The sequence below is a fragment of the Myotis daubentonii genome, chromosome 9 (assembly GCF_963259705.1).
Source record: "Myotis daubentonii chromosome 9, mMyoDau2.1, whole genome shotgun sequence".
NCBI classification, from domain to species: Eukaryota; Metazoa; Chordata; class Mammalia; order Chiroptera; family Vespertilionidae; genus Myotis; species Myotis daubentonii.
This window is the reverse complement of record NC_081848.1, coordinates 21,651,132-21,677,997: the sequence shown is the minus strand read 5'-3', so window position 1 is coordinate 21,677,997 and position 26,866 is coordinate 21,651,132.

Sequence of the window (26,866 nt, the reverse complement as noted above, 5' to 3'; positions counted from 1 at the left end):
CTCTAGTATTATAAATAAAAGAATGTTAAATATTTCATTAATGCCGGGGTCCAACCCCAGCAGGTCCAGGGGTCCCCAAAGGTGTGGACGGAGTCGGCGAAGAAGGAAGGACACGGAGACAGTGTTCAGTTGATCAGCAGCCTAGCCAGGATCTCCAGCCAGGATCTCCAGCGAAGTTCTGGTCTGGATCTCCAGAGAGGTTCTGCTGCGGATCTCCAGCCAGGTTCTGTAGCCATGTTCCCTCGCTAGGTTCCCCAGCCAGGTTCTGTCTGAGATCTCCAGCCAGGTTCGGTCAGGAGGTTCTACTCAGGTTCTCTTGGCAATTTCTGTAGTCAGGTTCAGTCCAGGATCTTTTGCCATGCTCTCTCCAGCGAAGTTCTTCTGTCTTCTAAGTTCTGTGTAGGTTCTGTCTTCTGAATTCTGTCTCTTGCTGTCTTGTTGCATCTGTATTTATACCAGTTGATTCCAATCCCATCAATCTCTATTCCAAAGGTTAGGGCATTTCTTATCTCCATTCCAGGGAGTAAAGATTATGTAGCTTAAGCATGATTGTTCATAGTTAAAATGATTAATTACCCGCCTGGCACTTAGTTGAGGGGTTTTATTCCCTCCCTAACTTCAGGGGAAAATCCCTACCTGGGGATTCAACCTTTCTCGGAGAGGTGACCTTGGTTAAAACACAGCGCCAAGAAGGTGAGCAAACATATTAAGAACCGTATGCCATATATGCCAGGTCCCTTGAAACAGCAAGGTTGGACCGGCTCCTGGCACATTAATAATATTTATACTGATTGCATGTTGGAATGCAAACATTTTGGGTATATGAGATTCAATACAATATAGCACTAAAATTAATTTTACCTATTACTTTCATATTTTTAATATGGCTACTATAAAATTTAAAGTTATATATATGACTCATATTATGTTTCCATTACATAACATTGAAATAGGTGTAAAAAAGTTTGCAGAACGGGAACAATCATCTTGTCTTTCTAGTTATATGGCTGCTGTTTTGCATGGGGAAAGCACAATAAATTATAAGCAATACATCATATATATTAATTAATGACAGATAATTAATGTATTATCATTTGTAAAAGTTCCTCAAATATTTAAAAAATTTAGTTAATACAATTCCCAAAGCCAACTAAACTTTAAAAAACGTATGACACTGGAAATGTCACTAAGAAGTGAAGCAAGCTATAATTAATCAATTATTAAATAAGTGGAAAGAAACAACATGCATTTTTAAAGTTAGTTTTAATAAATTACATTGAATTGCATGCACTTCGGAGCCTTCACCCGGCAGTGGGAAGCTGCAGTTCCATTGTGTGCAGTTTTAAATGAATGCAAAACTCCCACCCCCATCCCCTACCACCCGCCCATTTTGGCTCCATGGCTAATGAGCAAATGGAATGTGTTTTGGTCTAAATAGCCTTGTTTGAATATAACACTATTGATTTCCTTATGACTCACTCTTTATTCTAGTGTCTTGAGAGACAAGCAATCTTATTGGATGAGACATAAAGCTGAAGTTCTGACCTTTTGTGGTCATTAAGCATCCCATGGCACATTTTGCTAGAGAGCAGGCTGGTTGGCCTATACCTTGGCCCAGCTTCAATCTAAGTAAGGAATGTCTAGTGACCTAGATTCTCTATGTACATACAAATAAAACATAGTTATTTCTTAGCTTTCATGCCCAAAATTGCAAAGTTACAGGGGCTATTTTCTATTAAACTGCTGCCAACTTTTACTCTTAAATATCATCATCTTCTAGAATACTATTCACCACCTTATAAATGAGACAGAAAATTAAAGAGATATTGGCAACATCAAATGGTAAAAGTTGAAAAAAATTATAAATGAAGAAAACAAGAAGATGGTTTCTTAACCTACAAAGGATAGTTGATGAAAAATAGATCGTGTGAAATGGTCACATATTTAATATTCTGGTATATTTATAACAAGAAAATGAATAGCAGTTAAACTTACGAAGGGGAGTGGAGAAAGTTTAACTCAGGCAATGAAATTAGCAAAATTCAAAGAGGCTTGACTTGGAATAGAACATGCAGAAGCTATCAGCGGTTTTGGCCTGATAATAAATAATGTAAAATAGGAAGTAGCAAGAAAACTATGTAAGGAAACAATAAACCATGAGGGCTTTGATTTTATCTGGTGTTTTTCATTGTGTCTACAGATTACCTGCATTTTAGTTACCTTGGAGGCTAAATAAAATGCAGACTTTGAGAAAGAAAGAAAACCTGGGTGCATCAGGCTTATAGACTGTATCAAGTTCTTCAGATGAAGCTCAGAAGAGTGAGAGGAAGAAATTTATAAGTATTAAAAAGTCTTAAGTAGGGGACATCACATGATCTCATATCCTTACTAATAAAAGGCTAAGTAGTTGTCACGCCCTCACGCGTGATACCCTCACGCCATCACAAGATGGCTGCACGCACAGTGGAGATGGGCTTCCCACAGCCCTGTGTGCCCGCTGTGGAGGTGGGACTTCCGGCTCTGGCCTACCTCTTTGGGGCAATCCATTGAGGAACCCTGGATGGGTGGGTGGGCCTACCTCTTTGGGGTGATCAATAGCGGGGCTCCTGTGAGAGGGCACAGGCCAGGCTGGGGGACCCCCACCCCAAGTGCATGAATTTCATGCACTGGGCCTCTAGTTAGATTTTTAATGTGAGTAGATTACTCTGACAATTATAGAAGAACTAGAGGCCAGTTGCAAAGGATTCGTGCACTGGTGGGGGTTGTGGCCTGCAGGGATGGGCCTGTTGTGGGAGCCCCACTCTTCCTGGTCAGCAGAGCAGCTGTGGACTCGCTCTCGGAGCAGCTGCTCCCACTGTGGGAGTGCCACTCATCCCGGTCAGCCCAGCGGCCCTTCCACTGTGGGAGTTCACTGACCACCAGGGGACAGCTCCCACATTGAGCGTCTGCCCCCTGGTGGTCAGTGCATGTCATAGTGACTGGTCGACCAGTCATTCTGGTCATTCCACCATTCGATCGCTGGGTTTTATTATATAGGATAGTTTTTGTAAAAGGGAAAAACTTGAAGTTATAAGACTAACTGGGAATTATAAAACCGAAGCTGGAAGTAGAGCATGCTGGAAGGCTGGTTACTTTTCTTAGAAAATAACCCCAAATATTGGGAGGAACAAACAAAAAGCAAAAGCCTGAAAAATGTTTTCCATATATTCTGATGGATAATTTGTATGCAGGGCTAAACCAGGATCTCCAGAAAATGCTAAGCTTGGAAGAAATTTATTGTCCTTGTCAAAAGAAGTACAATATTCAAAATTAAGACAAAAAATTGCAAGTATACCTAAATTAAAATACTTTCTAAATTTTATGATTGCATATCTTTGTATAAGTTTAGCAATTCCTAATTTTCTTTCTTGGCATGTTTTATTTACTTATTGGGTAATTCAGAACTGCTTATACAATATTTTTAGTATTTAAAAAAATTCTTCCAAAATTTCCTGTTAAATTTGTATTATCCTATTTACTTCAATATCAGCCATACTAAATAATTCAAATTTGTCCATTTGAAGCCCAGTCTTCAATCAACAGTAAGAATAGTGCCATAATTTAAGAGGAGAAACCCTGAAATGAGAAGCCTCCATCTAAACACAAATTCAAATAAAGTTAGAATTGCCCTGACCAGTTTGGCTCAGTGGATAGAGCGTCGGCCTGTGGACTGAAGGGTCCCAGGTTTGATTCTGGTCAAGGGCATGTACCTTGGTTGCGGGCACATCCCAGTAGGGGGTGTGCAGGAAGCAGCTGAATCGATGTTTCTCTCTCATCAATGTTTCTAACTCTCTATCACTCTTCTCCCTTCCTCTCTGTAAAAAAATCAATAAAATATATTAAAAAAATAAAGTTAAAATTAGCAACAATCAATATTATCTTTTGTGTTATCAATTTGCTTTTTCATGGGACCAAGTGCACTATTCACTGATTGGGGCAGATAATGACTTCCATTATTCTACAAAGATAAACGTTTCTCCAAAAGAAAAACAAAAGATATCTTATTTTGTGTATATGCATAAAATTTTTGTATTAGTTTGCTAGGGCTTTCATAACATACTAGAGGCCCAGTGCACAAAAATTTGTGCACTGGGGGGTGGGGGGTGGGTCCCTCAGCCCTGCCTGTGCCCTCTTGCAGTCTGGGTCCCCTCAGGGGATGTCCACCGGCTGGCTTAGGACTGCTCCCCGGGGGAATCGAGCCTAAGCTGGCAGTCAGACATCCCTCTGGCAGCCCAGGAGCCCTTGGGGGATGTCCACTTGCCAGCGGGGAGCAGGCCTAAGCTGCAGTCGGAAATCCTTAGCGCTTCTGAGGAGGCGGGAGAGGCTCCTGCCACCACCGCTGTGCTGGCAGCCGTCAGCCTGGCTTGTGGCTGAGCAGAGCTCCCCCTGTAAGAGCACACTGACCACCAGGGGCAGCTCCTGCATTGAACGTCTGCCCCCTGGTGGTCAGTGTGTGTCATAGTGACCAGTCATTCCCAGTCGTTCTGCTGTTAGGGTCAATTTGCATATTACACTTTTATTATATAGGATACCACAGATTGAGATACTTAAAGAACATGAAATTAGTTTTTCATTATTCTGGAGTGTTGACGGTAATGGTGTGTTCAGAGTTGGTTTCTTCTAATGCCTGTCTCCTTGGATTATAGATTGCCATCTTCTGTATCTTCACATTGTTGTGTGTCTGTGTTCTAATCTCTTCCTTTAAGGGCACTAGTCATATTGGAGTAAGGCCCAACATATGATCTCATTTTACCATGATTACATCTTTTGTTGTTTTAATTCCTCACCCAAAGATATTTTCTCCACTGATTTTTTAAAGAGAGTAGAAGGGCCCAGACAGTGTGGTTCAGGGGTTGAGCATGGACCTATGAACAAGGAGATTATGGTTTCGTTCCCAGTCAGGGCACATGTCTGGGTTGCGGGCTTGATCCCTAGTAGAGGGCATGCAGAAGTCTGCCAATCATTGAATGTTTCTATCTCTCTCCCTCTCCCTTCCTCTCCAAGATCAATTAAAAAAAAATAGAGTGGAAGGAAGGGGAAGGGGAAAGTGAGAGAGAGAGAGTAAAACATTGATGTGAGAGAGACACATTGATTGGTTGCCTTCCACACACAACCTAACCAGAACTGGGAATCGAACCCGAAAACCAGGTCTGTGACCTAGGCAGGGGATCAAACCCTGGATCCTTCAGAGCATGGGCTCATGCACTAACCCCTGAGAAACATCAACCAGGGTCCATGATTACATTTTAAACGCCCTATCTCTAAATACAGTCATATTATGAGGTACTGTGGAGTTGGGACTTCAATATATGAATTTAACAAAATTCAGCCATTAACAACACTTAAAAACAAATATATTTAAAAATTAAATTTAAATCATAAGGCTACATGTTAAGAATGGTGGCATAAATCACGACTGAGAAAACAATAGTTTCTAAATCCTCAATGTAATGAGCCTAACGAGGCACTTCTGAGAGAAATCTCTTTAAACTGTTCTTGGAATAGGAGAGAATGAATGTCAAATAACTGATAAATTGAAGGCCGTTTGAAAATGCAACATGAAAATTAATGAAAGAAAAAGACATGGAAGAAGGAAATCATTAGAAACAATTCTATAAGGATGTATGCGCACTTGTGACATAAGAACAAGCCAGGAAATTATAGGATTCTGGAGACCAAGGGTCAGGTATGAATAGAGATAGGTCTTTAAAAGCTCAGAACTTGTGGTTTATTTGTGATGTGATGAAAATGAGGGCAGACACACAGGAGGAGGAATGATTGCTCATCGTGGAATTTTGAAAAGCCTGAATTAAATGAGCCAAAATTGGAGGAAAGGTATCAAAATTAAAGTTGGTACAAATAGCTGACCTCAGCTCTATATGTGATGAATCACAAGAAATAGCTGACTTTGAAGCAAAGCTTGGGTTGTACCCAAAATATTTACTAAATATTGAATACTACTATGTGTCCAGCAACAGCTGAATACATTATATCACCATTTTTACCTAAAACCCACAACAAATCTGACATTTAATAATTTACTCTTGATCACAAACCAAGTAAGTAGCATAGCCGATATTTAAGCACTGGCTCATCTTCCATAAAATCCATGCTCTCAATCATTACTGTTCACCAGGTGCAACAGCTACAGAAGTGAGTTTGAATCTTTTCCAAGAGAGTATAATAAAGTTTAAAAAAGGGGACATAAAAGAAAACTATGCTTAGCATTTAATTTTGATGATCTCATTTTATCCTCGATGGAATATTAGGAGTTAGACTATTGCTGTGAACTTTTTAAAGATGTGGAAACTCAAGCACAAGGCAGTAAATTACTTGCCAAATGAGACACATACAGAATAGATGTCAGAGTCAGGATGCAAACCCAGGAAATTTGACTCCAGGGCCTGCTTATATCTATACAGTCTCCACGGCACAAAATAATTTAAATAGTAAGATTATTAATTTCCAGTGAAATGCTAGGCTGAATAAAAAGCAGCAAGGTTGGGGACATCAGACACATGGCAGATACTGGTTGGGAGGGAGGTTCAAATGGCTGAAAGAGGCCGTCTAATTAGCATATCCCTTTCTCTATCCATTTCTTTGAAATTCGTTCTCTGTATGCATTAGTGTTCTAGGGCTGCCACGATGAAGTACGGCACACTGGAGGGATTTTTTGTTAAACAAACAAACAAAAAGTTACTATCTCACCATCCTGGAGGCTAGAAGTTCAAAATCACGGTGTTGGCAGAGTTGGTTACTTCTGGGAGGATGTGAGAGCAGGCTCTGTTGCAGACCTCTTAGTGTCTCATTGGCACTGTTTCTGTGTGCATGCCTGTGTCCCAATTTCCTTCTTTTTTAAGGGCACCAGTCGTACTGCATTAGAACCCATCACATGATCGCACTCTAACTTGATTACCTCCAGAAAGACCCTATCTCCAAATAAGGTCACATTCTGAAGTATTGGCAGTTAGGACTTCAACCTTGAAATATGTTCTTGGAAATTTCCTCAGCTAAATACCAAGTTCATTACTTACAAAACTGGCTTCTGGGTGAATATAGTACTCAATTCAGCTATGTTTTCTCTATTGCATAATAAGGATCTCCTTTCCCCCAGTTACCAGTAACATGTTCTTTATTTCTTTTTGAGTGCTCATCAGAATAATCTTCAACATTCGTATTTCTGCCAAAATTGTGCTTATAATGGTCTATGGATTTTGTAAGACAATACAGGATTTCTCTACCATGCTCCTAAGTTTCCAGAGTCCTCACTGGAGGTCTTTAACATCCACATTTTTACCAATAGTCTGGTCAAGGCAAGCTAGGTTTTTGTTTTTTTTTCTATGATGATTCCTAAAATTCTTCCATCCCCTTCCCATTATCCAATTCTAAGTCACTTCCATGTTTTTAGGCATTTCTTAAGCACTATACAATTTCCTTATACCAAAACATTTATTGTGAGGAGTCGGCTTATATGATTATAGAGGCTGGCTTGGAAAGTTCAAAATCCATAGAGAAGATCATCAGGATATGCAGACTGGAACAGTCACATATAAGCTCAAGCAGCATCCACAGACAGAATTTTTTTGTTCAAGGAAGCCTCAATGTTGCTTTTCCTGCCTTTCAGCTTATTGAATTCCTACTCCTCAGATTATCTAGAATAATCTTCCTTACTTTAAGTAAATTGATTATACTGTAATCTCATGTAGAAAATAACTACATAGTAACACTGAGATTAACATCTGATTAAAAAACTGGGTACTATAGCAAGCCATGTTGACACATAAAGCTGACTATTACACCTCATTTTTTTTTAAATTTTTACTTTTTGCCTCCATATATCCCAGTCTTGGTACAAACAACAAAAACAAATAAACAAAACAAACAAACACACAAACAAAACACCACAGAAACAAACAGAGCAACTTGGAAAAGCCAATATAAATAATAACAAGAAAACCCTGCTCTCCCTAAGAACCAGGAAAAAGACAACCCAGAAAGGCAATGACTTTTAGATAACCATCTTATTCCAGACAAACAAGGTGAAGAAGCCCATGGAACCACCTCCACCCCCATCAGCAAAGGATAAATACTTGCAAAGACAGCTTATCCTAAAGCCGGTTGGCTCAGGACTTGGCTAACCAAGCCCACATCGGGAGTGACGCAACACCAGCTCTAGCAAAGGGGGTTGGGGGGCCTCTCTGGAACAGCGGGCAGCTGTAAGTACCAGCCCCCTGTCCCAGTGTCACAAATCATATTGGGACCTGTGATTTATGAAAATGTGGCAAAGACTGAAGCTCCTATGGAGGAGCTACTCCCTCAGATGCTGATGAACTGTGGTTCGATTCTGGAATTTGGCAAAATAGCCGATGTGCTGAATTTCAAGTGGTCTGGATGGTTTTGACCAAAAAAACCCTGGCCCTTTGTCCACTGGAATAGACAGCTGGGCTGTCTTTAAAGGCTTGACTTTGTGGTTGCCACAATGGCAGGAATAAGAGTGGATGATAGGACATCGCCTCGTCTGAGGACAGGAAATGTGGGAGGATATCTGGGAAACAGGGGCCACCAAAGAGGCAACAATATGTCATTTGGGTGACCATTTACCACTGTTGGTCCCAGGAAATAATGAGGCAGATGCCTTGCAAGGGTTTTGGAGGTGATACCCTCCCGTGAAGATCAGGCTTGGTGGCTCCTTTAGAAATTGGGGCAGGTGGGACCACGGGTAATGAAACAAGTGGCTAAATGTTGGGGCCTGGCCCTATCTTGGGGGAAGCCCTCACTACAGAACGAGGTTGACCCTGCTGTGCTTGGACAGGGAAAAGACAGGTCATTTGAAATCATCCAGTCAGAGGAGAACAAAGTAAAAAAATAAATAAAAATTCTCACATATAAAGGAATCTGATTAAGGCTATCAGTATATTTCTCAACAAAAATCATGTAGGTCAGTAGTCTGTAAAATGTTTTCTTCCAAGTATTGAATGATTAAATCTGCAACCAAAAGAACTTTATGCAAAAAAGTTTTTTTTTCATAAATAAAGAAGAGATAAAGACTTTCTTAAAAAAAGACTTGCCCTATAAGAAATACTAACAGAAGTTCTTTAAGCTAACATGAAATGATGCTAATTAATAACATGAAAACGTATGAGAATACAAACCATACTGATAAATGTAAATATACCTGTAATGTTAAGAATATACAATATACATAAAGGTAAATTGTAACATCAAACGTAAAATATGGAAGGGAGATATAAAGGATAGAAATTTTATGTAACCTAAGTTAAGTTGTTATCAGCTTAAAATAAAACATCTTGTTTTTGTAAGATATTTTACATGGAAATAATATGTCTTATGTTAGCCTCATGGAAACAACAAAGCAAAAATCTACACAAAAGACAGAGAAAAAAGCAAAGCATGCCACTACAGAAAATCAATTAAAAAAGATAACATAAGAGGAAGGAATAAAGGAATAATATAACAGCTAGAAAAGAATGACTAAGATGGCATTAGTAAGTCCTTACCTACACTCTATATATATAAAAGGCTAAGTGACCGTCCGACTGTCCAACTGACTGGTAGGTATGACATGCACTGACCACCAGGGGGCAGATGCTCATTGCCGGGGCTGCTGAGCTACAGAGACTTGGCAGTGGCGGTTCCCAGGTGACGCACCCTGGAACCAAAGATGAGGGAGCACGATTCCTCGCAGGGCCATGCGATTCCACCTTCGGCTGTGGGTTGTTGCTGGGGCATTGTCGGCCCCGAATCTGGTTTACTGCTGAGCTGTGCCCCAGGTGTGGCTGGCCGGGGAGGGACCAGGGCAGGTTGGCTCCAGGGCCTGCCCAGCCTGTCTCACCCAGTCCCACCCCACCGGCCACCTTCTAATTAATTTCCTTTCAATGTGCATGAATCCATGCACTGGGCCACTTGTTACTTTAAATAAAAATAAGTTGAATTCCTCAATCAAAAGGCATGAGTCACTGAATGGATTCCAAAATAAGACCCAACTATATGCTTCCTACAAGAAATTAACTTCAGCTTTAAGGATACACATAGGTTCAAAGTAAAAGAACAGCAAGAGATAGTCCATGAATATGAAAACCAAAAGAGACCAAGAATAGCTATAATTATATCAAACAAAATAGATTTTATATGAAAAACTGAAGGGAGAGACAAAGAAGATCAATACATAACGATAAAGAGTTCAATTCATCAAGAGGATATAACAACTGAAATATATATGTTCCTAACATTGGAGCACCTAAATATATTAACCAAATACTAGCAGATCTGAAGGGAGATTTAGACAACAGTACAACAATAATAGGGATCTTCAATACCCACTATCAACAACAGATAGATCATCCAGACAGAAAGTCAATAAGGAAACACTGAACTTGAATGATACCTCAGAACAAATGGTCTAACAGACATATACAGAACACTTCACCCAACAGCAACAGAATATGCATTCTTCTCAAGCAAACATCCTCCAGAATATATCATGTGATAAGCCAAAAAAAAAGCCATAGAAAATTTAAGATTAAAATTATACCTAATATCTTTTCCAAACATGATGGCATAAAACTAGAAAACAACAACAATAATAGCAAATTTACAAATGTGTGGAAATTAAAGAACACATAACCACTAGAACAAAGAAGAAATCAAAAGTGGAGTAAAAAAAAAATCTTGAAACAAACAAAAATGGATACATATACACCAAAACTTATGGGATGCAACAAAAGCATTTCAAAGAGGGGATAATTATAGCAATAAATGCCTACATCAAGAAAAAAGAAAGATCATAAATAAATATTCTAAATTTGCATTTCAAGAAACTTGGGGGAAGAAAACACAGTAGCCCAAAGTTTGTAGAAGGAAAGAAATAACAAAGAAGTCAATTAAATAAGAAAAACAATGGAGATTGATAAATATGAGCTGTTTTTTAAAAAGATACACAAAAATTGACCAATCTTAAGCTAAACTAGCTCAGAAAAAAAGAAAAGATGAAAATAACTAAAATCAGAAATTAAAGGAAACACACTATATCAGATGCCCCAGAAAGTCAAAGAATTGTAAGAGACTACTATGAGCAATTATGTGCAACAAATTGGGTAATCTAAAAATGAATAAATTTCTTGATCATGGAGGGGAAAAAAATTCCAGCAGGCCAATATGAGAAATATATTAAAACAATAATAAACAACAACAACAAACAATAACTCCAAACAAAGAAAAGCCCAGGAATCAATGGTTTCACTGGTGAATTCTACCAAATATTCACAAAAGAATTAACACCAAGCTTCAAACTATTCCAAAAAATGAATGAGGAGGAAATACTCCCAAACTTATTTTACAAGGCCAGCATCACCCTGATACCAAAGCCGGATGAGGACACTAAAAGGGAAAAAAACTACCAACTAACATCCATGGTAAGTACAGATTCAAAAGTTCTGAACAAATACCGGCAAATCAAATAAAACAGCACATTAACAAGATCATATACCATGATCCAGTGGAATAAATCCCTTGATACGAGGATAGTTGCACATGTACAAATCAATAAATATTGTATACCACATTAATAAAATAAAAGATAAAAACGCATGTAATCACCTGAGTAGATGCAGAAAAGCACTAAAACTTAAATATTCTACATTAATAAAAACTCTCAACCAATTGGGTATACATGACAAATAACAGCTAACATCATAATGAATGGTGAAAGGTTGTAAACTTTTCTTAAAATCAGTAATAAAATAAGATAAGAGTGCCCACTCTCTCCACTGCTATTCAATATAGTACTAGAAATCCTATTCAGAGCAGTTACACAAGAAAAATATACAAAAGGCATTTAACTCAAAAAGAAAGAAGTAAAACTGTCTCTGTTTGCAGATATTCTCTTATGTAGAAAATACTAAAGCCCACCAAAAATCTGTTAGAACTAGTGAACAAATTCAGTCATGTTGCAGGATATAAAATCAGCATAGAAATCAGCTGCATTTCTATACATTAACAATGAATTATCTAAAAAGGAGCCAACTCCACTTACAATAGCATCAAAAATAATAAAACAGTTAGGAATGAAAAAGAAAACACCAAAGAGGTGAAAGATCTACACACTGAAAATTATAAAACACTGATAAAAAATAATTGTAGAAGACACTATAGATTCAATGCAATCCTAATCAAAATTCTAATAGCATTTTCAGAGAAATACGAAAAAAATCCTAAAATGTGGTTGTAATCACAAAAGAAGCTGAATAGCCAAGCAATCCTGAGAAAGAACACAACTGGATGCATCACAATTTGCTTAAACTTTAAAATGGACTAAAGACCTAAATTAAAGATTCAAAATTATAAAATTATTAGAACAAAACAGGCAAAAGCTCCTTGACACTGGTCTTGACAATGATCTCTTGGATGTGATGCTAAAATGAAAGCAACAGAAGCAAAAAAATAACAAGTGGAAAACACCAAACTCAAAAGCTTCTGCATAAGAAAGAATCAATATGAAAAACGAAAAGGTAAGCTACAGACTTGAGAAAATATTTGAAAACAGCCTATCAGAGAAGGGGGTAATATCCAAAATATATAAAGAACTCAGACAATTCTGTAGAAAAAAGCCAATTAAAATTGGACAAGGAACTTGAATAGGTATTTTTCCAAGATGGTTATATGAATGGTCAACAGGTACATGAAAAGTGGTTTAATATTATTAAATATCAGGGCAATGCAAATCAAAACTACAGTTAGATATCATGTAACCTTGCATCTATTAGAATGGCTATTTTCAAAATGTGTTGGTGAGGTACATTATTCATGAGAATGTAAATTGGTAGAGACATTATTGAAAATGCTATGAAGTTTTCTTGAAAAAGTAAAAATTAAACCTCTATTTGATCTAGCAGTTCCACTTCTGATATATATATATTATATATAATGAAATTGGTATCTTAAAAAGATACCTGCACTTTCATGTTTATTACAGCATTATTTATAAGAGCCAAGACATACAACCTATGCATCCAGTGTACTGACAGATGACTGTATAAAGAAAATGTGTATTTTATACACAGACACACAATGATATGCTATTCAAACATAAAAAAGGAGGAAATCTTGCCTTTGTTGCAATGTGGATGAAATCTGAGGGTATGATGTTGTTATATAAGACAGAAAGTGAAAGTCATATAGTATATGTTCTCACTTTTATGTTGTAATCTAAAAAAAATGATTTCATAGAAATAGAGAATAGAATGGTAGCTGCCAGAAGCTGAGGAATGGAGGAAATGGGGAGATGTTGGACAAAGACTACAAAGTTCCATCTATAAAATGAATAAATTCTTGGGACCTAATGTACTATATAATGACTGTTACTAACAATACTGTTTGATATTGTTAATGGAATACATCTTAAATGTTATTACACACACACACACACACACACACACACACACACACACACAAAGGTAATTATGTGAGAGCATGGAGGTGTTAATCAACATTATTATGGTACATAATCCCTTTTTATTATACATATGTATCAAAACAATGCATTGTACACCTTAAACCTACATATATTATATGTCAATAATATGTCAATAAAGCTAGAAAAAAATTCTTCTTGTAAGAAGAAAAATTAGCCAATTTAAAGATATAAAATATAAATTACTTAACCTAAACAATTAAAATAGACCAAAACCCACATATTTTAAATACATAAAAAAATAATAAAAAAATAGAACAACAACAACAAAAAAGAGCAGGATATTAGAGACCTGCAGATCTATAACAGAAAACCTAACATTTATCTTCTTGGAGTCCTAAAAGGAGATAAAATCAGTGAGGCTGAAAATAATTTCAAATAAAAAATTGCTGATAATTTCCCAAATTTGGCAAAAGCTTACAGATTCAAGATGCTGAGTGGACCCTAAATAATATAAGTCCTAAAATATCCTCATGAAAACACATTATAGTCAAACTCTAAAACTAAAGACATATAAAAATCTTGAAATCAATGAGAGATGAGTGATATTTTACATTTAGGGGAAAACAGAAGGAGAGCATCTTCCCTCTGAAGTCATGGAGCCCAGAAGGAAGTGGTACAACGTTTTTCAAATTCTGAAACAGAAACAACTGTCAAAACTGAATTCTACATTCAATGAAATGAAAAGGAAATAATTCCCACCCACAAACAAACAAACAAACAAACAAAAAACAGTAAGAATTTGTAATGAGTAAACCTACTCTAAATGAATGTACAAAAAGACTAATAAGTAGAAAAGAATGGAAAAATCTGACATCTTAGAACCTCAGAACGGAAGAAACAACAATGGAAAGAGCAAAAGGTTTTGTTTCTCCTTTTGAGTTTCTAAATTATGTTTAATGGGTGAATCAAAAAGCATATTCTTATGTGGTTTATAATATATATTGTAATAGAAGATTAAGAGACTTGAAGTGATGATTTCTACTTTAAACTCAACTTATTAAAATGTACTCAGTAGACTCTGATCAGTTATGTAGGTGTAATGCAACACCTGGAGAAACCCCTAAAATATTTCACAAAAGATACACCCAAATACTATCACCCACTTATAAATGCAGGTGTTATGTTGAATGAAAAAGCCAATTCCAAATTTAATGGACTGTCTGACTCCATTTATGTAATATTCTCAAATGCAATTATGGAGATAGAGAATAGATTAGTAATTGACTATGCTTCTGGGGTAAGTTTGTCTATAGTAGTAGCACAAGGGAGAACTTTAATATGATCAATTTCTTGCAATACATTTTTTTCTCCACAAAAAGTCTGTTTATATGTGCGACAGAAAACAGAACTATTTATGTCTTATTTCTATTGCGGTACCAATACAATAGATATTAGGTACCAAAATAAGTGTAAAATAGAGCTTCCCTGTATGCATATTTCTCCAAAAGACATCTTGGAGAATATATTTCACAAGTTGTATATGAAACACTTTAGGCAGATAAAGTAAAGATAAATAGAACTGTGGGAGAAAATTATAAATATTTCTTTTATGGAAATAGCTGATACTGAGGACCCATGACTCCTTCCTTTTGGCTGGCGGAGTTTGGGGAGATAAGTACTTCACCTTAATTCTACAGAAAGTAAGCATCAGTACAGCATCATCCCACATTGATGTGCGTGCCCTTATAGATAGGGGGTACTTTGGACTCTCAACTAAAAAGTCTCACACTCAACTACAGAATCGAGAGAGCAAGAGCAATGAACTTACTTATTGATTTGCTGAGCCAGGAGAGTGTTTTGTTATATTTTGCTCCAATTTTTGATGGGATAAGATTGCTTTCCCAAAGCTTGTAAAATCAAAGGATGCGTGAGTGTATCCTGTGAATACAAAAGACAAAGAGAGCCAGCGTGGGGCAACTTTTGCCCTGCACAACCTGTGTAAAGGCCTGGAAGACACAGCAGCAGGGAAGCTGGTGATGAATAGTGGATTTCAAGGGGTTAAGGAGAGAGCTACATTGACTACCCAGATAAGACATTCATTTGCCTGTGTCAATGAAATAAAGAAAAAGGCACTCAGCTATGGAAATGTCTGAGAGGCCTCTGGACCTGCGCAGAAACTAAAAAGTCATTATTAAGTGTCTTCCATGCCTACCGAGTAGGAAGCCAACCTACATAGTAAACCAAATATATCTTAAAGGAATAATGTGATACCCAAATCAGGGTGTGTTTTTGTTATATCACATGTAGTAATAGCCTAATGGACCAAAGATTACACAAATAGACAGGTAGGTGGATAAAAGTTTCAAGTAAAGGTTGTTTGTAGTCTAAAAAAAATTAATAACCTATCATATCTCTTCCAAATGCTTGTATAGGGGCCATTCAATTGATCAGTGCCGTGGTTTAGAAGAGGATAATCTTTTATCTAATTTATACTATTATTTTCTTCACACAACTTTTTTGCTGTTGTTTGTTTGAAAAAGAGACACATACTGCACAGATAACAACAATGAAGTCAAGAAGAATGAAAAAAGAGATTTAGCCTTGGGAAGGTGGCCAAGTACGGGTAAATTGTATTGTTGTTTCGGTTAAGTGTTAAGGCACAAAAAAGCCAAATTGAATGTGTCAAGAAGAGAGTATTAGCAGATAACATATAAGAGCAGGTAGAAGAGGCAAGCTTGAAGAACTAGGAATACACCTAAATGTTCTTATACTTCATATTCCCCTACCAAAATTACAAGAGTAACATCCCAATGAGAAAAAAAATTAAAGCAACATGAAGGATGTTTATATAAAGGCCAATACATTTTTTCTCCACACAAAGTATCTTTAGATTAAAAGAAATCATTTAAACAGTTTATCTAGATTTTTTTTTTTTAGAAAAAAGAAGTGTATTTGTTTTAGAAAACAAAAAAATTAAGTAGACTCTGAAGTTTTCTAAAGTGTGTTTTTCCCTTGTAGGAGCATATGCTCAATATTAAAATTAAAGATAAAAAGAAAAACACCCATATCTCAAGCTACTGAAAAATGTAATAGTTTAACTTATTTGTAATGTTTTATATTTGTTTTCCTTTCTGTTGGACTTGTATGAATTTTTGTTTAAAGTATTTTTAAGCTTGGCAAAAGAATGAAGGCAGTTTCCTTAACTCATTGTTTGTCTGCCTCTTCTGTTACTGTGCACCACCTACTCACACATCCCTCATTTGTTTTCTAGTAACTGGATACTCATCCATATCTTCATTTTCTTATGTCTTCACTATCAATATAGAATCAGGACTTCCTTATCCATAGGTATTCCCTGCACTTATCCACCTGTCCCATGCACTCCAGGTTAATCTTCTTAGAATCTCAGCTACTCACATTGAGAAATAAATACCTAATAGGGGCTGTTTGATAGTCTTATAGAGGAAATAGTTTGGAGGGAAGGGAAGCTGAACATAGGAGATGCATCTCCTCTTGCCTGTGTGTTTTCATTGTCTGAGAAAGCATAGCATACCCTATGCTATCTAAATATTGATTACCATTATTTATTTATTACAGAAAACTACTAATGCAACAAATTGTTGCAAATAGAATTAAGTGTAAGACCTAAACCCAGAGAAGAGAAAATTCTCTTATGTTCTTTTCATAATTGAAGGTAGATATATAGGACAGAGTGTTGGTCAAATTATTTCTAAATCTTGTAAGTAGAAAATAACAGTAGTAGTTCTTAGTCTATACCAAATCTCAGTATCCGTTTTTTGTCATTGTGTTCTATTGTACTGATAAGTCTTTTTTCTTTTTTTTGTAATTTGTATCTCTTATCCTCTGTAAAAAAACAGTAATATAAAACATGTGTTCTATTTGCCAAGATTTGCTCATTTCCATTAAAATTTATTTGGGTTTCAAGTAACCAAGTTGTTTATAATTTTGGAAAGCTTTATTTAACAAATAATATAACAATCATGTTAATGCAGATTCCTAAGAAAAAGTAATCACCTGTAATTAATTTTATTACTACTTTTGTAGTCTTCACCTACTTGCCTAGGTGACTTTTTTTCACACAGATAAAATCCTTTTGCATTTTATTCTTTGTCATTGAATTTACATTTCAAACACTTAAAAATGTTCAACCTAGTTCTTTGTTCTTAAATATTTACTAGCTCAATAATATTTCATCTAGTGGATGCATCATAACTTTTTAAACTAACACAGCTCTATTTAAAAATAACCAGTTTAAAGATTAAATGCTAAAATAGAGCAACTCGAGAACTATGTTTTATTACTAGCATTACAGAACCTAAACAGTTGATAATTTATGATAACCATTACCTTCTTTAAAAACCTAGTATCCATCAGGACAAAAGGAGCTGAATATCCCAATTGCTACCTAGTTGCTTTCAACTAAAAGGAATTTCTACACCAGAGAGTGGCAAACTATGGTCCTTAAGAAAGATGCGCCCTGGCCGATTTGGCTCAGTGGACAGAGTGTCCATCTGCAGACTGAAGGGTCCCAGGTTCGATTCCGGTCAAGGGCGTATACCTTGGTTGCGGGCATATCCCAGTGCGGGGTGTGCAGGAGGCAGCTGATGTTTCTCTCTCATTGATGTTTCTAACTCTCTAGCCCTCTCCCTTCCTCTCTGTAAAAAATCAATAAAATATATTTAATTAAAAAAATAAAAAACAAGAAAGATGCCTGTTCAGTAACATTTCATTGGAACACAGCCATGCACATTTGATTACAAATTGTTCATAAGCACTTTTGAACTATAATGACAGAGCTGAGTATTTGTTACAGAGACACCTTGCTCACAAAGCCTAAACCACATACTGATTAAAACTTTCTTACAAATGTTAGGATAATCCCTAAGACATTGTTTTATGTTCATAGAAGACACCAAAAAGATAGGAGCAATTAGCTGTTGAGTAGGAAAAAAAGAGTGTTTGGACCAAGATGGCCCTTTCTACTCCTCCCCTCCATAATTCATTCACCCTGACTTTAGAGGGACTTTTTCTAGTGCACATATATAATAATATCACTCCACTGCTTAAAAAAACCAAACTATATAGTAACAACTTTCAGATAGAGTTTTAATTTCTTAGCATGTTTACAGATGAAATGTGAAAAGATGTTCTGATGTCATCATAAAAGTTTCATTCGCAGTAGACATAACAATATCTATGGCTGTCAATCAATAGCTCCATATTATTTGATGTTTTATTCATAGCTTCTTATGTGTCTAGTTTTTCTCACATGAAGTGTTTTTGTCCAGAATTTATTATTTTATATCTGTTAATCCCCAGGTTGAACATTTGAATATTGGCAGTGCTTTTATATTTATGGAGTCAGGGGTATTACAATCAAAATTCAGGAAAGCCATTTTAAATAAAACCTTAGTATAATTCTTCAAACACTGTATTAAACTGAAATATACCTGCTTTGGGTAAAATCCAGAATAATAAAAATGCTAGTCAGTAACATTACTTTGGCTTACATTCCGTTCTAAAAATCATTTTTCTATTGAGGTATAGTCACTTTAATAGAAACAAAAATGAAGCCCAATTTTGTGATTTATCTCTTTCAAAGTGTCAATAATGTTCTTCAAAATGCTGAAACAAGAACATACTTTGAGTGTTCCAAAATTCATTCTACCTAGACTTCTAATAATATGCAACATGGGACCTGTGTATTTCCCAATCCCACTCGCAATGTCAGGCACATATCCCCAGCATCTAGTATATACACAGGGAAGGGATTAACACCAGACGTTACATCCATGTATATTAAAAGGAAGCTAGCCTTGGAGACTTAGGCTCTAAGTAGAAAGTTCAGTATAAAAAAATATCACCAACCTGGACATAAGCCCAGGATGAGTTAAAATTAGTATACCTGAGTCCTCTTTATATAATGCAAATTCAAAATGAGCAGCCCATTTAATGTTAGCTTATCTTGGACTCTATCCAAGGTAGTTACTGGTAGGATCAAAAACATCCTTGTTATGCCATGATTCTGACCTATAATTCATTACTATAGAAAAGGCCAGTCATAATGGCAAAGTGAGGCATTGGTGTGGACTTTAAGCATTATCATCATAACAATTAAATAACAATATGCTCTGCTCAGGCAGTTGTGGAGCAATGAGAATTATCTGAGAAAGTTTCTAGGCGCTCTCTCTGAGTTACCCAAACACATGGTACAGGAAAAGAATTCCTTCCCTTCTAGCAACAGGAAATGCTGCATCCAAGCTTAGTTTTCCTCATCCTGAGGGATCCCCATTCCCCTCCCCCATGTCCATCTCAGCAGGAGACACTGTGAAACCCCCTGGGCCCTAAGGTATCTAGATACTTGGCAGCTGAAGTTTTTAGATAACTCCTACAGGCACCTGGACTATAAAATCCAGACTAACTCTAAACCCTCTGTATTATGCTACTGCAACACTGCACTGTCATGTTGGACTTACAGAAAGGAAGAAAAACAAGCGGACAAGTTCCTTTATTGAAATCTGAATCACCACTGGTGGCCCAGCAATACCCTGGTCTAGCCTCCTTTGCTGTGAAATAATGGGAGAGTGTGGACCTGTATAATAAAAGCTATGTACTATTCTGCAAATTAATAATTTTGAATATCTATGAAATGATGAGTCAAATAATAGTTTTTGTATGTGGAGAGAGCTATTTGAGTGTGTGTATATGAATGTGAATGGTGAGTCTAGAAAAAAATATATACATTTAATAACTTGTTTTTAAGAGGAAGCGATTAAGACTTCCTCAAATCAGATTAGTTATTCCAAAGACCTTGACTGAATTATCATGCCAACTGGTCTAAGAGTCTGAGCCATAGAAAAGTTTAATTGCAGAAACATGAAAGTCAAAGATATTTCAAAAGCTCACATGTAAAATGATCAGGATATAATGACTAATATTATTCCTCATAGAAACGGACGATCCAGTTCACTCTCATTTGAATTTTCATTATATATGGATGGTTCAGGAGAATTAATCCAGTAGCACTGCTATTGCTTCTCTTGCCAAAATGAGATGACTACTCAGGACATATATATTTTGACATAAGGATGGCACAAGCACAATGGCAAAAATAGAGCTAACCAAATAAAGTTCAGGTATTAGAGGACTATTTTCTAAACAGGGCAGTTTCCCATCAAGATGGTCCATAAGGCTAGCTTTCCAATAAAGAGAGAAATTTTCTGCCTAGAAAAGTGTACATGTTATAGTGAGCTCATAAGTTGTTTAAATTACAAGCACATGAACAAGCATAACTGGGAGCATAAAATCTACAACAGAGTTGCTCCAGCACAGATCCCAGAGGGTAGCAGAGGAAGAGGAATTAGGAAGTAAGAAAGTGACATGTGGCAGAAATCAAAGGAAGCACATGTGTCAAGGTCAGCTAGTAAGTAAGGACACCATACAGGCATCATCATCTTAATAAACAAACGAACAACAAAGCAAATGAAACTTGAAGCTGATCTTTTTGCTAAGAAAGAAGTTAATTTCAAGGTGTGGTCTTTGGATGGGGCGGGTAAATCATGTTAGAATGATAGCAATTAAAGTTATCAGCAAAGTTTAGAGCAGCTCCTTACTTTAACTTACTCCATGGAACACCAAGTACGGTTTGTGATTCCTTCCAAGGTAATATTACCCTTCTAATTGTTGTTTGTTTGCTTTTTGTGTTTGTTTGTTTTTTTTGTAGAATGATAAAGACTGTAGTGAGTGGAAATCCCAAACAACACTGAAAATACCCCAGGGCAAATCCCAAAGAAAATTATATGCGCGAAACATAGTAGAGAATTTCTCTTGGCTTTGTACTCAACTTACTATATCCCATATGCAAAAATGACCACCCTAATTGCACAGTGGTCCATAGCAAGAACATTCCTAGAATGCATCTCAGGGATATGATTGTCCAGAGAATGAGTCCTACATTTGTGGTTTCATTCCGGAGTCAACATGATTTCCAAGGGGATTGTTCCTACGGCACCCTCAAGACTTGGAGGACATGGCCTTCAGGCATAACTTGTATAGTTTCTATAGTTTCCACAGTCTTTTATTTCCTTTTTTTTAAAAAAATGTTCTTCTCCCACTGAAATTTCTCTGATCTGACACTGCTCTCCTAGTGTTCCTTAAAATATAATTTTCTCATGAAATTCCAAATGGTTTCTATGAACACCCTAATTTTATATGGAATATGTTCTGCGTATATGCCTATGCACGTTTCTAAGGATTCCAAATCTTTTACAAGTGCCTCAGTTAGGAACTGTCATACAATAAAAGATATAAACCATTGTTCCAACTCCTAAGACTATAAAATCATACTCTTGGAATCTACTATGTTAAGATGCATTGTTTGCAAACAACAGGAACAAAAAACTGAGCTTGACTTGAGTAAGAAATTCATTGGCTTACAGTCCAAGACCTCAAGTGTGCCTCCTAAGCCTCCAGTTCAGAGAAATTGTCTTTCTCCTTTTCTTGGCTCTGAGCTATTCTCTCCTGGCTTTATTCTTAAGAATATTCTCTCTATGTGAATGCAAGAACATATTATCCTTCACGGTAGCAATCACATGGAAAAGGCATAAAAGGGAATCCTTTTTGTTTTTTCTTGTTCTGCTCACTCCAACAAATTTTTCCTGGAGGATGCTGCTTGGCCCAGCTCTGGTTCTCTGTCCATTCCTGTGGAAAGGGAGCCAAGTGTATGTGGCTGACAGTTTCATGAAGTAGAAGAGGGGGAGCTAATGAAAAGAAAAAGGATTGAACTATAAAAGTAAATAATGACCACTGCATTTTACTATGTGACACATTCCATTCAAATTTGAATATGATCCTAACTTTTCCAAATTTTAAAAAATTGCTTGGCTCAGCAGGATATAAACTACTTTTGATTGCATTCAGATATAGTGTAAGGTCACATCCTGTCTTTCCTTTTGAATAGTCTCATAAATAGATATCTCTATTTAGCTGTTTGTAGACTAACCATAAGTGCTTTAAAAACAAAAATGACTGATTAAAACAATCAATCACAGATCTTACCGATACAAAGTAGTTCAAGAGATCATCTTATGAGCCCTTTGCTTTTTCAAAGGATAAAATAACCAGAGGTTAATGATGTAACATTATTTGACCATTTGGATTTTACGGAATATGTATACTGAAAACAGGCCCTTTAGAGATGGCATGTCAAGCTATTGTTTAGACATTTTCAGAAAGATGCTGCAAGTTAGGCTGTCAAGAAGAGTTGCTACAGCTTTTTCTATATTGCAAGAAGCATGGATATCAGAGAAAGCAAATACTAAGCACATGTACCATCACCCTTCCTTCAAAATCCATGGCAGACATATTCTTGACTCAGTAAGTGAATTCATAACTGTTACCATTTAAACAGCCACTACTGAAAAAACAGAACTAGCAAAAGAGGTAAATATTCATTGCCATGTTGTTTATAGATTGAATTTAGCTGATTGCAATGGAATAGCCTATCATACATTCACAGACTCATGCTGGGGGTACTGAATAATAAAGCTGAACTATTCTATATCATTTAGCAAAACAATTCATGTACTGAAGACAAACCCAATCAAAGAAACCACATGCAAAGAAATGACCACCCTAATTAAAAATAAATATACATTTAATGGGTATTAATATTAATGCCAAACATATAACATAAGTATGTTATCATAATTTACTACATGCTGTATTTATACTACCAGAGCAGAGTTAACAGACTTGTATGCTTAAAAAGGCAACTACATGACACTTAGATCAATGCTTGTCACCCCATCCAGGGTGAAAACCAGTTTATTTCTCAATCCACTGCATCCTGATCCATGAACAAAGTAAAAACTTTCACATTTTCAAAATATTGTTATTAAATACACATCAAACTATTTCAACATGGACTAATAACAGATTGTTGGAGGATGGCCAGTTTTTACAGAACTAATTTGAGAAGTAATCTTGTAGGTTTTTGAAGTATCTTAGTATCTTATATATCTTGTAACATTCTATATGCATGTGTGTTTGTATGTATGCATATTTGTGACAAAGACTTAACTGTACTCAATAGTGAGGGCTCAATAACCAGTCTTTGTCAGGCTGCTGTCTTCAGACCTGATGCAGGAGCCTGACATCCACAGAGTAAGAAAAAAGGAAGGAAAAACGAATGTGACATGGGGAGAGGAAGAGCCAACTGGAACCCCTAAGTGCCAGCTGCGGTCACAGGAACAGACTGACACTTGGGTAAAGTCTCACTGCCTCTGACCTGGGTGATGTGGGTATCTTGCAGAAGCTGGTTCCCCGATCTCAAAGCTGAACACAGGCCTGGCCCAGGAGTTGCAGCAGCTAAAGAGCATAGAGGGGAAGGTAGGAAAATTGCCCGCAGCTGCTGATTCAGACCAAGTCTGTTACCGGGTGAGTATGGAGGCTATTCTTCATGTCTGCTCCACAAATCTCCCTCAGAACCTCTCCCATGGCCCACACTTACTGGAAAATACACTAAGGGGATTCAGGAAAATAAATTTTAACCTAGCCAAGTTGAAACATTATAAATGCATCACAAATTCCCTTGTTCTCCAATTATTCTCATGGGTGACAATAGTTATGCTCAAGGGAATGAGCAAAACTTTAATGCACATTTGACAACTTTCATCAAGCCTTCGTGTTGAGGGTATTTTCGATTTATCAAAAGAAGCCATAATTTTGGATTATTATATGAAAATCGTCAATTGTTAAATCTTGAAAAAAATCATACGGAGAGTTTAAAAACAAAAACACTGTGCAGATGATAAGACAGGTCTGCACGTCACATTTAACCCACAAACAACACTGCAATCTCTGCACTAGATGATAGGCATGTTGAGTGCCGTATGTGAAACATAGCTGAAGCTCCTGCAGTACCTTACAGCTAGAGATTTTTTAAAGAGAAAAATGAATGCATGTACTACTGAATAAATAATAATTCGGATTCTTTGAGGATTTGAGACATTGGTACAATGGTCCAGGTAACATAATGTAGACTATACTATATCAATGACTGTCTGATAAACTTTATTTTTCCTATAACCAATTCATAAAAATTTGAGCATATTAATTGCTATGACATAATCACAAAGTTAAATGAAGATTAAATTGAGAATACACTCCACTCTTTAAATAGCTATTCATCCTTAAAGGGATGGGAAAAAATATGAGGGAAAGGCAAATAATGAATCTAAAACTGTAGGAATCCAGTTTTCAGGTCTTGGTAAGCAGGCATTTTTTTTATGAATTATTTATAAACTAATTAAAATAGCATAAATCACATGTTTTTGATGGATACAGATGGGACTCTGTATTGACAGTCCACCAGGAAAGACAGTTTTGATATGACCTTAAAGTGCTCAGTAATTGCTATTTAGTACAGCAGTTGAGAATTGTCCTATTGCCTATTTTGTAGCCCAAATTGAACCAGCACCATGTTGATTAGTATATGTTAAAGCCACCTCTTTTTTATTCTCTTGCTGGGGGAGCAGCTGTGCTGAGGAAATGATTTCTCACTGGAACTTTGAAAAGCAAAAAATTATAATAATAAAGTTTAAGCAGATCATACTGTAAAAACGTGTTTTTTTAGGATGTAGAAGATACACATATACATATATGTATTATATGTATATGTAGTATGTAGGTTGGTTGTTTTTTAACGAGCTACTCAGCCTACCAAAGTGGGCCTGCAGGTTTGTTTCCATGCTCGGGCAGAGACAGAAACCACAGCACTCCTGCCAGCTACATGAGATAAAAAGCCCGTCTGTGCTTCGCGGGGGAAAGGAAAATGTGTGCACAGCCTTCTTGTTGAAAGGGCAGTGGCAGAGCAGCCAGTATAAGGAGGACCAGAAGGTCCAAGTGGAAGAGGAGTCAACCAAAGAGTTACAAGGAGCCGTAAGTGACAAAGGAAACTGAATGTAGAGAGCTGGGTCTTTCCAGGATCAAATAATGACCCTAGAAGCATGAACTATTTTTCAAAGATATTCAGGAACGTTGAACATTTCTGCATGTAACACACTACTTGAAATAAATAAATAAATAAATAAATAAATAAATAAATAAATAAATAAATAAATAAAGGCTAAAATTTTTGCATGTCCATTTTTATACTTACTGTGATGTTCTCATTTTTAAGGCTTCCATAACTCATTACCACAAACTTGGTTGCTTAAAGCAACACAAACGTATTCTCTTACAGTTCAAAGCACCAGAAATGCAAAAATCAAGGTGTTACAGGTTTGGTTCCTAAGGGAAACTCTGAGAGAAACTTCCCATTGCCTCTCTTCTCGATTTTGGTGAGAGCCAGCAGTCTTTGGCATCCCTTTGCCTGTAGACACTCTAATCTCTATATCCTTCACCTTCTCCGTGTCTGTGTCCTTCTATGTTATTTTCATTGGATGTAGGGTCCATCCTAATCTAGTATGATCCCATCTGAATTCTTAGTGACATTTACAGAGACCCTATTTCCAAATATGGCCACATTCTCAGATTCAGGGTGGGCAGCAGTTTGGGGAAAACATGATTCAACCTTCTACTATGATTCTTTTCAAAGTCTATAGAAAGATCATTCAGTTATTTCCTAAGATTTCTTAAAGAAAAATAAAACTTTTTCCCCATATTTCATAATCAAGAGCTATATAATGTAAATGTGAAGCATTATTTCTAATCAAGTGACATCAGAATGGCCATGCAACTACCTACACTGATAGTATAAAACATTGTATGTTACCCAATTCAGAAACACTAAATATATTTGCCAAATCTATTTTGTTTTTATTCTTAATAAAAATTGATTACTGAATCCTGTGTGGGGGGAGAGGGGGCGGTTACAGGCATACCTCAGAGATTGAGGGTTTGATTTCAGACTACTGCAATAAAATGAGTATTGCAATCAAGCATGTTATAATTTTCTTGCCTTCAATTTTTTTTAAAAAAAAACAACACCCGTGAAGCACAATAAATTGAAGTGCACTGACTACAACACGGTGTGGCTATACTTTTCCTATTATAGTGGGGCCTTGACTTAGAGTTTAATTCCTTCCGAGACAGAGCTCGTTAAGGAGCTCGTTAACTCAAATTACTCTGTCAACTGAATGCAAAAAATCGGCCTAGAGACAGCTGGTATCTCAAAAAACTTGTTAGTCAGGACACTCGTAAGTCAAGGCCCCACTGTAGAAGGATGTCCATTGAAGTTGTCGGCAGCCTTCTTATCGACACTGTGCTGGAAAGGACTGCTTTGCCACGTTCTCCAGGCGATCTGTTGCTCACTCCAGTCTGAGAAGCACTATCTTAAGTAACAAGTGATTTCACCTGCAGGACCCCGTTGTT